The sequence below is a fragment of the Vicia villosa genome, unplaced genomic scaffold (assembly GCF_029867415.1).
Source record: "Vicia villosa cultivar HV-30 ecotype Madison, WI unplaced genomic scaffold, Vvil1.0 scaffold7, whole genome shotgun sequence".
Classification (NCBI taxonomy): Eukaryota; Viridiplantae; Streptophyta; class Magnoliopsida; order Fabales; family Fabaceae; genus Vicia; species Vicia villosa.
In genome coordinates this window covers 156,501-166,818 of record NW_026706810.1, presented here as the reverse complement: position 1 = coordinate 166,818, position 10,318 = coordinate 156,501, and the positions used below count along the sequence as shown (strand labels likewise).

The 10,318-nt window shown below is 28.6% G+C and overlaps 1 long non-coding RNA gene across 1 annotated transcript; it reads left to right on the top strand.

Annotated features, from left to right (window-relative positions):
* The first annotated feature begins 7,991 nt into the window (after nucleotides 1-7,991).
* On the top strand, nucleotides 7,992-9,177 carry LOC131643115 (uncharacterized). Its single transcript, XR_009296136.1, has 3 exons — nucleotides 7,992-8,066; nucleotides 8,245-8,332; nucleotides 8,941-9,177. It is a non-coding gene; the product is annotated as an uncharacterized LOC131643115 (long non-coding RNA).
* The last annotated feature ends 1,141 nt before the right edge of the window (nucleotides 9,178-10,318 follow it).

Here is a 10,318-nt window from a genome sequence, read left to right as displayed (position 1 = left end):
TTTTACATGTAGAGATCAAAGATTATTATGAATTGAAATCTTTAACCTATAATATTATGTTGTAATCGAAATTGAGAATAAACGAAAGTGAATAGCAAGGTAGAGAAAGTGCACAAGAAACTCTCACTTTGATAATAACTGTTTAACATTAAATAGACTAATTCATCCGTAGTTAATGCTTCGGTTTTAGCCTTATCCGATATCTACTACTATGGAATTATCTGCTGTTTTTGCGGATCCACTATGGCACTCTCATCTCAACAAATTTCTTTATAAATCTTATTATTTGAAATAAAGTAAAAATAAATAACTACTGTTTTTTTTTTAAATCTTATATTTGTATACCAGGTTCAATGAACCTTATAAATCGTTGGTCAACACAAAGAAAATTGAATAGAAAATCCAAAATAAAAACTAAATTCAAATCAATAAATCAATATTAACAAGATCGTAATGAGTTTAGTAACAAATATAATAATTTTGTTATTAGAAAATATAATAGTCATAGAATAAGGATAATTTTGTTAATAGAAAATATAATAATCATAGAATAAGGAAGGATGGTTTTTGTTGATAAGTTTGCCATGTGTCAAATTATTGAGAATTTTTCTATTTTAAAAAATTATTTCTTTAATTGTCTTTTTTAAATAATTGTTTAATTTGAAGATTTATTTAATAAATTAAATAAATTTTAAAAGTTAAAAAAATTATTTCTTTATTTTCTTTTTTAAATAATTCTTAATTTTATGATTTAATAAATTAAATAAAATTTAAAAGTTACAATAGTATTCCTCTAATTGTCTTCTTAAAAATAATTATCTAACTTAAATATTTAATAAATTAAATAAGTTTTAAAAGTTACAAAATTATTTCTCTAATTTCCTTTTTTAAATAATGATTTAATTTGAAGATTTAATAAATTTCATTTTTTAAATCAAACTCTTATTATATCTTAGTTGACAACAAGATCTTAACTTGTAGAAAGATTAAAAAAAAGTTAAATTATTTGCTACCTATGCCTATGAGTAGGGTGGTAAAACGGGCCGTGATCCGACGGGCTGGCCCGCGCACCCGCCAAAAATGACGGGTTGAATTGGGATTTTAGGCCCGCCGCTCGTTAAAGTCCGCCCCGCCAAAACCCGCCGCCCGCCATAACCCGTCCCGCCAATGCACGCCGCCCGCCAAAGCCCGCCTCTCCTCCAGAATTCTCTCTTTTTTAGTTAATTCTAGTAATTCCAATTCTTGATGGTTTATTTTATATATTTATTTGTAAATATATGTAATATTTTTTTAAGTAAAATTTGTTAAAAAGTTGCTTTTATAAAAAATTATTTTAAAAATAAGTGAAAAATTTAATTAAAAGATAAAAAAAAACTATGAATCTATTAAAAAAATGAAAAAAATATAAATAAAGATAGGCGGGTAAGCCCGCCGCCCGCCAATCCGCCATCTTGGCGGAACAGACATGATTTGTATGCCTATTTCATTTGGCGGGCATGCCCGCCCCGCTCATTTTTTGGCGGGCTTAAGGCTGGGCGGGCGGCGGGCGGGGCGGGCGGCCCGTTTTGCCATCCCTACCTATGAGGCGATATCTTTAAAAGAAATTAGCTTAAAAATTTAATTTATTTAAAAATAAAATAATTTTTAAAAGTGACATGACATTAAATAATATTATTTAATTAAATAAGGATACATGTACTGAACTAAATTTAAGCGTTCATTTTTAAAAAAATTGGTGAATACTATGATATTATTGAATTTATTTGGGTATGAGTGTTCTCAATCAATTAAACACTATAGTTCAATGCCACATCACTTATTAGTTTTATTTTATTTTAAATTAAATTAAAATTTTAAAATAATTTGCACTAAAAATAATGTCCCATACAAAAGACACTTACCACTAGACCAATATGTTCAATGTGACACAATTTGCTATTTAACTTTATAGATTACATAATTGTTTGTCATATTTCATATCTCCATAGTATTTTTTTTAATTTGTTTAAACTATTATATATTTATAACATGATCAATACGTTATCGATACCTTAATAATATTATATTATTCTATAAATATTATGTAATATTTAATAAAATATTATTTATGAATGTTAATGCATAATTTTTTTAATGTTATTGAAAATTAATTTTAATTTGTTACTGATATTTTGTTTTAATTATTTTAATACTAACAATTATTAAATTTATTTTAATTAATTTCCGATTTTAATTTTCTGCTTTAATTAATTTTTTATTTTAATATATACTATTAAAATGTGTTTTGAAGTACCTTTGTTTTTAAAATAATAATTAAAAATAAATTGAAAAATAAATTTAGAAATAACCTATAACATATATTTGGATAAATAAACTATAGTATATATTTAAAAATAAATTGAAACTAATTTTTAACATATAATAATAAACTAAAGTTAATTTGGATGAAAAAACTAAAATTAATTTTTCATATATTAAAATAAATTGAAATTAATTTATAACATATAGTATATATTCGAATAAGTAAACTAAAATTAATTTTTAACATCAATAATATGAAATTAATATAAAATAATATATATTTAAAAATAAACTGAAATTAATTTTTAACATACAATAATAAACTGAAATTAATTTGTAATATATAGTATAATTTGGATAAATAAATAGAAGTTAATTTTCATATACTGAAATTAACTTATAAGATATAGTATATATTTGAATAAATTCAAAAATAAATAATATTATAAATATATAATAGTTTAAACAAAAAACACAAGGGAAATATAACAAATAATTATATAAAGGGATGCATATTATATTATAATCATGTCACATTCAATAAAATGGCGTAATGATAAATGTCTTTTGTATGGTATATGAAGGGATGCATATTTTATTAAAATATATTTTTTATGATAAGATACTAAAATAATTCCTTCATCCTTGTATGACTATAATAGGCGGTTAACTCTCGCAAAAAGATTTAACAGTGTTATGTAGTAGGGTTGAATTCGAACTAAAGACATTTAATTACGACGTTAAGCTAAAACAGTCCTCAGACATGTTATCTAAATATTTTTGAAAAAAATTAAATATTTTAATTTCGACGAAGTTTGACCAGTTTTATTACGTGCCTTAGTTTTTTAAAAACATATATTTATGCCAAATTATTGTTTTATATGTTTTATGTTATATTTTGCATTTATTTATAAATTAAACTAATTAAGGTGGTTTTTTTTACGAAGGAATTGAGGTGATTTAAATTTATTAAAATTGGTGTCATTATAAAAATGGTTAGAGATGCATATATTATATTAAAATATTCTTTTATCGGTAAGATATCAAAATAATTCTTTCAGCCTTGTATGACTATAATAGGTAAATTCTCGTAAAGAAATTTAACACTATTGTGTAGTAGAGTTGTATTCGAACTAAAAAAGTCTAATTAAAATGTTAAGTTAAGAGAGACCTGAGACATCTTATCTAAATATTTTTGAAAAAAAAAATATTTTAATACCAACAAAGTTTGACTAGTTTTATTAGTGCCTTAGTTTTTTTAAAAACACATATATCCCAAATTATTATTTTATATGTTTTATGTTATATTTTGCATTTAAAAATTAAACCAATTAATTAAGGTGGTTTTCTTTATGAAGGGATTGAGGTGATTTGATTTTTTGTTTGTTAAGGAGAGTCTTTTAAATAAAAATAAGATACATGTTTAAATCGTTGGTATTTAAAATATGTTAAAAATAATAGTGGTTAAAAAACAGAATATGTGATAGTTAAGTTAAATAGGTGTAAGCTGCTGGTTATGTAGGATATCTGACTTCATACATAAAAGGGAAAGTGAATTGTGTGTTTTAATTAATTTTTTTTTATTATAATTTCTCTGATTGTATGGTTGGCTTAAATTTTAATAAAACAAATTTAAACAGCAACATGATAGTTAGAATGTTTCAACATTGTAGAAAATAAATATTGTTCAACAGGTTGAACAAGATGTTCTGTCTATTACATCAGATATAACATGTCAAGAAAGATGTCCTATGCAGGGCCATCCGACATCGTGGCTGAGTGTTTAAATTGGGCATTTGAATTTTGTTTAAGTGGTTACAAATGCAGAATATTTGGAGAATATTATGCAATATCCAATATAACGCTTAATCTAAGGATAAAAGATTTTATCTGTTTAAGAGATTTGATTGGTTTCTAAATATGAAAAATATTTAGGAAACTAATGATTGAAGATATATTTTCTTGGAGAATATTTTGTAGCTCTTTTGGAGTCTCTCTATTGCATTTTAAAGCCCAAGTCCAGACCTGATGTGTGCTATATATAGCAAGCTACAAACCTTTTTTTGATGCAGAGCTTACAGGATTAGGTTAGGGTTTGTCGTACCAATGTGAGCATCTCTATTATCATGTTGATAAAAGAGAATGACTATTTTATTGAGTTGTAAGTTCTGTCATACATTCATAAGCTGTAAAGTATTGAATGTATGTGTGTCACTTAGGTATCATTGATACATTGTTCTAAGCGTGTGTTGCTTATGTTTCGAGCTATTGTTCTTGATCAAAGCTGTTAAGAAAGATCAAGTATGTTAGATTAAGAGGTTCTTAATCTAGTGTTTCTTGTGATTATAGAATGAGGCAAAAGGCCGTTAATATCGGTAACATGTGTCGTATTGTGAGACATCACTGCGGTGATTGAAAGTGAGAGGGGTTCTCTTATCTAGGAGGTTCTTAGGTAGAAGTTGCATTGTGTAGCGATTAAGTGAGAAGTCAGTAAACTTGAGGTAGTTTACGTGTGAACCGAAGGTTGTTTACATAGTGCTTTGAATTGATAATGCTAATAGTAGATTTCCTTCCTGACTTGGTATCCCCCAGATTAGGTGTTGTTGTACACTGAACTAGGTTAACAATTATATGTGTTGTTTACTTTCCTGCATTGATGTTCATTCTGTTCATGTGTTTTAATCATCTCAGGTTGTCTCAACATGTCATACGACATCTTGAGTCTGACGTACCAGAATTTCAATTGATATCAGAGCAGGCATCCTATTCTGTATCTGGATGAGACTCAGGTAAGATACTTTCTAGTTAAATGGACATGGAAGAAGGACTTAATGACCAGATTCATAAAGAACAATAAGCACAAGATTGTGTATGATAGAGGAACGTATGTGGAATTCTGTTGCTACAAAAAGGAGATATATTTTCCATGATGTAGCATAGAGTATCTGCAGGGGCACATGTCTCAAACAAGATGTCAAGACATGTCTGAGATTAGTTGGGAGAATTTATTTTTTCTCAACAACTTGCCTGATTGACTCCTTTGCTAGAGGAGTCACTAAGGTACATCCAAAAAGTCTCTAAAGAACTTTTATTCTTGAAGGAGTTCCGCTGGTTGCTTTGAAAAACTTTGGCTGTACAGAGTGCAGAAGATTGGGTTCAATTTACTTATATGAAGTAGAAGCTTCTGATTCCCTTAGTAGGAATAAAGTACTATTGGATCTCTTCCAGTAATGTATCCCTTGAAGATGGTTGTCTATAGAAGACCTTGAAGGTGATATATGATTATACAGAACCAGGCCTGGTAGTGCATTCCATGAAGGGAACTGATGTCCAATCAGATGATGGGACATCATATGTGCAGATTCCTATTGCATAACAGATGTTCTGGGTCCTAAAAAAACGATTATGATACACATATGTTTGGAACTTACTCCTGATTCGGAAGAGGAGGCATCTGTTTTATATATCTAAGATGTTTTATTCAGAAAATCATGTCTTAGATAAGGAGGGTTGGTTGAATAATGATCAATCTATTGGTACCTCTTGGTTGAAGTTGATCTCTGATCCAAGAAAGCAAAAGTGTGCAAAGGTTAAGCTCATGTTTTCAGTGGAGACTTGATACTTAAGCCATAATTCTTAAGTATGAAGGTCAGAATCATATGTCAAGGACATCCTTACATGTGGCATATTCCTCTTAAGGAGTCAGATGTGTATGATCTGAATTCAGTTTGGAACCGAGAGAATATGGTGTAGGTTTGCACTAACCACAATCTATACTGCTATGAGGGGGAGAATGATTGTCTCTCAAGGTATCCCTAGCAGTTGTTGAAGAAGACTTCCTGAATAAAGTCTGGAAATTCTAGAGGAGATGTCAGAAACAATGTCTTGACATCAGTGTAATTGAGAATTTATTTTTCTCAATATGCTTCGTGATGTGTCTCTTATACAGGATGGAGGCTGGAACTCTTATTTGTTGAAGTGAAAAGATAAAATCAAAGGGGTTGTGTGCTATGAGAACATAGCAACCTAATCACCTAGGATGGACTTGTCAGAAGTCTGTTTGGAGCTAGAAAGAGCTGATAACCCTATTAGGAACCAAAGGATAATGGTTCTCAATAAAGGGTTAAGGACAGGAGGACCAAGAATTATGCTGATAAGAAGAACCTTCTTGATTTATGTAATATGCAGCTTCCTACATATCCCTATGGTCTGATCATGAAGATCGATCAGCTACTGTTGAAGACTTTTGAGATCTTCTCAAAAGAAGTGAAAATTTTAATTAAAAGGTAAAAAAAGTCTATTAATCTATTAAAAAAATGAAAAAATTATTAATAAAAAATAAGCGGGTAAGCCCGCGGCCCGTCAATTCGCCATCTTGGCGGGGGTGAACATGATTTTTATGACTATTTTACTTATCGGGCTTGTCCGTCCCGCTCGTTTTTTAGCGGGCAGACGCGGGACAGAGTGGGCAGCCCGTTTTGCCACCCCTAGAACCATAAGTAAAATAGTTGTTTATCATAAGTATCCTAAAAGTTAAATCTTAATCTCGTTGTTAATTAGAGTTGTTCAAAAAATTCAAGAACTGAACCGAACTTCCGAATTGAAGTTAAAATAACCGAACTGTTATGTTTGGTTAGTGAACCAAACCATAATACACAAATAATTCTAGAACCGAACTGAAACTGAAACCAAACCAAATTAAAACTAAATTTGAACCGAACAAAAACTGAAAAATACTTAAAACAAGTTTATTTATTTAAAAAAAACATTGAAAAATAATTAACATTTCGATTTGGGAAAAATTACCTTCTAATGATTCGGTATAATTTTACTATGGTTTATTTCTTTCACAAACTATATCATAAATAACCTTATTTACAAATAAATGCTGCTGCCAGAATTTGAACCCTAGACCAATAGGGTCATTAACTTAGTTAGTAAGTACTCACCGAGCTACTCCGCCCACCCCACTATCAAATTAATTTGAGTACACTGTTAATGATTATACTTGTAATGAAAATTGAAAAAAAAAATTGTAAAACTTTGATATGAACAAATGCTCAAAAATTGATTTTTGGTAGGGAAAAAAATGATGTTATCAATTACAAAAACTTCACCTTTCAGTTTGTTCCATGTTTAGCAATTATTAATTTTTTTTTCCATTTTCGTCAATATTTTATATATCTACAATATAAGAAAATAAGATGGTCTGGAAAATACCATTATGCCCATTTGCTTCCACATTGTGCCACGTGGACACCTTAACCATCTTCCACTATTCTGTTGCTTTTACCATCTACACACGCTTTGGTTCATAGTTTGGTTCATTGGAAAAACACAATATTTTTCAATATCTTACCTTGGAAACAACCTGCAGACTTTTCCCTTCTATTCTTCCTTTTTGTCTTTTCAGCCTCCCCTACTATTCTCTGTCATTGCAAGTTTCATCCATACACCTCTTCCATTCCCTTTCATCTTTCCATGTTTCCTCTTTTCTCTTTCTGCAACAAACCCTAATTTTCAGATTTTGTATTCCACAAACTCCATCCTAAAGTTCAGATCTGTCCATAACCACAAATTTTTACATCCTTTCTCTCTTCCTCTCACGAAGGTTCTTCTCTCTTTCTCATCCTTCTTCAATTTTTTCCAATCTGATTTCTTCTGATTTACTATTTATTGTTTTAGGTTACATTTGATTGTACTAATTATATTCATTGATTTACTGCAGATTTGGAGATGAAAATGCTTATTGATGTGCGATTCAGGTTTATATTTAGGTTTTGATATTTTGTGTTTCAAGCTTCCTGTCTTCTCACTCCGTCTCTTGCTCCGCCTTTTACTTTATCAGATTTTCGTTTCAAAGTATATTAAGGTTTTGATATTTTGTGTTTTAAACTTACTGTCTTCTCACTCCGTCTCTTGCTCTGCCTTTTACTTTATCAGATTTTCGTTTCAAAACTCCTTCTTCGACGATGCCGCTTCGTATGGGGTTGTCTGATCGGAAGCTGCATATGTGATTCTGCCACAGTTGGTAAGTTGTTGAGTTGATTTAATTGTTATAGTTTTGACTGGTTTTGTTATTGTTAGTGTTTTCGTTTTTTAAACCAATTACAAACAAGCAAAAAACTATGACATGGGTAACGAAACCCTAAAAGATGTCGCTTCGTATCTTGGATTTGATTTATGGATTTCGATTTATAATCATGCTTTTGTATCTTGGACTGAATTTTGAATCTTACTGTTAAAATTTGTCAAGCTAATCTGGGTTATGCCCCAAAAGTTTTAGATTTGGATGTTTTGAATCCAATAGTTTTTAATGGTATGTCTTCATCTCTGACTAATTTTTATTTGTATTTGATGTTACACAACATATCCTCTACTTCTTTTATTTTATGACGAGGTTAATGGTTTGAACACTGACATTTTTCTTTTTGAAACAACTATACCTATAGTCAAGGATCTGAATTATTTGAATGAACTTGAAATTAATTTGATTGCGTTTCTTGAAAATTAAGTTTGCAACTGATGCCATATATATGAATATTTGGAATATATATTGCAAGCTATTCCTTATTTACTGCAAATTATCTCTTGCAATGGAAATGTAAGGTTATATATAACACGTGTTCGACAATGCAGGTAGATGTTTACGGTCAGAGACATTTGACAAGTGCGTTAGAGTGGATGGGAAAACACTCTTTGAGTATATTTGTCCTTGTATCTTCAAACTTGCCGTGATTTTTATTCAAGGATTTTATTTGAGGAAATCTGAAAATAACATTGTAAGCAAAGATATTGTTGATGTTGCAAGCTATTTTATATTTTCAGATGTTTCCAACAAACAATTGAAAATATATTTAGAAAATATGTTATTCTAACTGGAATATTCACGGCATATTATCATTGATGAAATATGATTTATGCTCTTTTGCATTTTTGTTGTTTAACCATGTTATGCTGGTATGCCTTATATTTTGCAAATACAGGGCAATTTTTACATGGTTATTATTAAGAGATTATTTATTAAGGAAAGTAGTGATTGCTGCTCTAATTTCTAGCAATTGGTTAGAGTTTTATGTTATAATTACAGTTACAGTGTGTGTGATAGAAATCAGTTTTAGCATGTGTGGTAGTTGTCAACTAATTGGTGGTAAGGAGGGTGTTTCATTGAAAATTGTCTGACTGAATTGGCTTTATGGTCCAAATATATGTTATTTGTTATTTTTATTATTATTCTTTTTTAATATATAAAATGCAAATAAAATATGAAAATACGATTGTAAATATGTATTAAAATGTTAATAATGGTATTAAAGTTTAAAAGTTAAGTTAAAATGTCAATATAGTTTTATTTTGTTAATTAAGTTTTATTTTTATTTATATTCAGTTTTTCTTAAGGGTGAAGATGTGATTCATCATTTAGTAAAAAGTTGTGTTTTGTGGTAGAAATAAACCATAAATATTGATCGACATATTTAAGTACGACAATACCTGTATCAAATACAAATTTGAATTGAAAATTTTTGACACAAATTTAAATTATTTTTACTATTAACAAGTATATCATATATATGTGATATAATTGTACAAAAAATCAAAAAAAAAAAATCATAACAAATATTTGTTGTAATCTAAAGTTTATTTAATTTTAATTTTTTTTCGTAAAATCAAAATTTTAATTTTGTTTTCACACATCTATTTGTAGTCTCACATCTATTTTAAATGCTATATACCATGAAAAAATGATGCTGTATAAGGCAATTATTTTTGTATTTTCTAATAGCCTACAATAACTTACTTTTGAAGATTTTGGAGGATTTTTTATAAATCATGTTTACTTAAGTCATTTTTTATTCAAAGGTTAAAACAATTTTAATCAATCATATTAAATAGTTACTTTTAATTTAAATTTATCATTTAATAATATTAAATGATAGAATTAAATACATTTTTATCTTCTATATATACATCTTAAATTAATATTGTCTTCAATTAACAAAAACAATAAATTACTCAA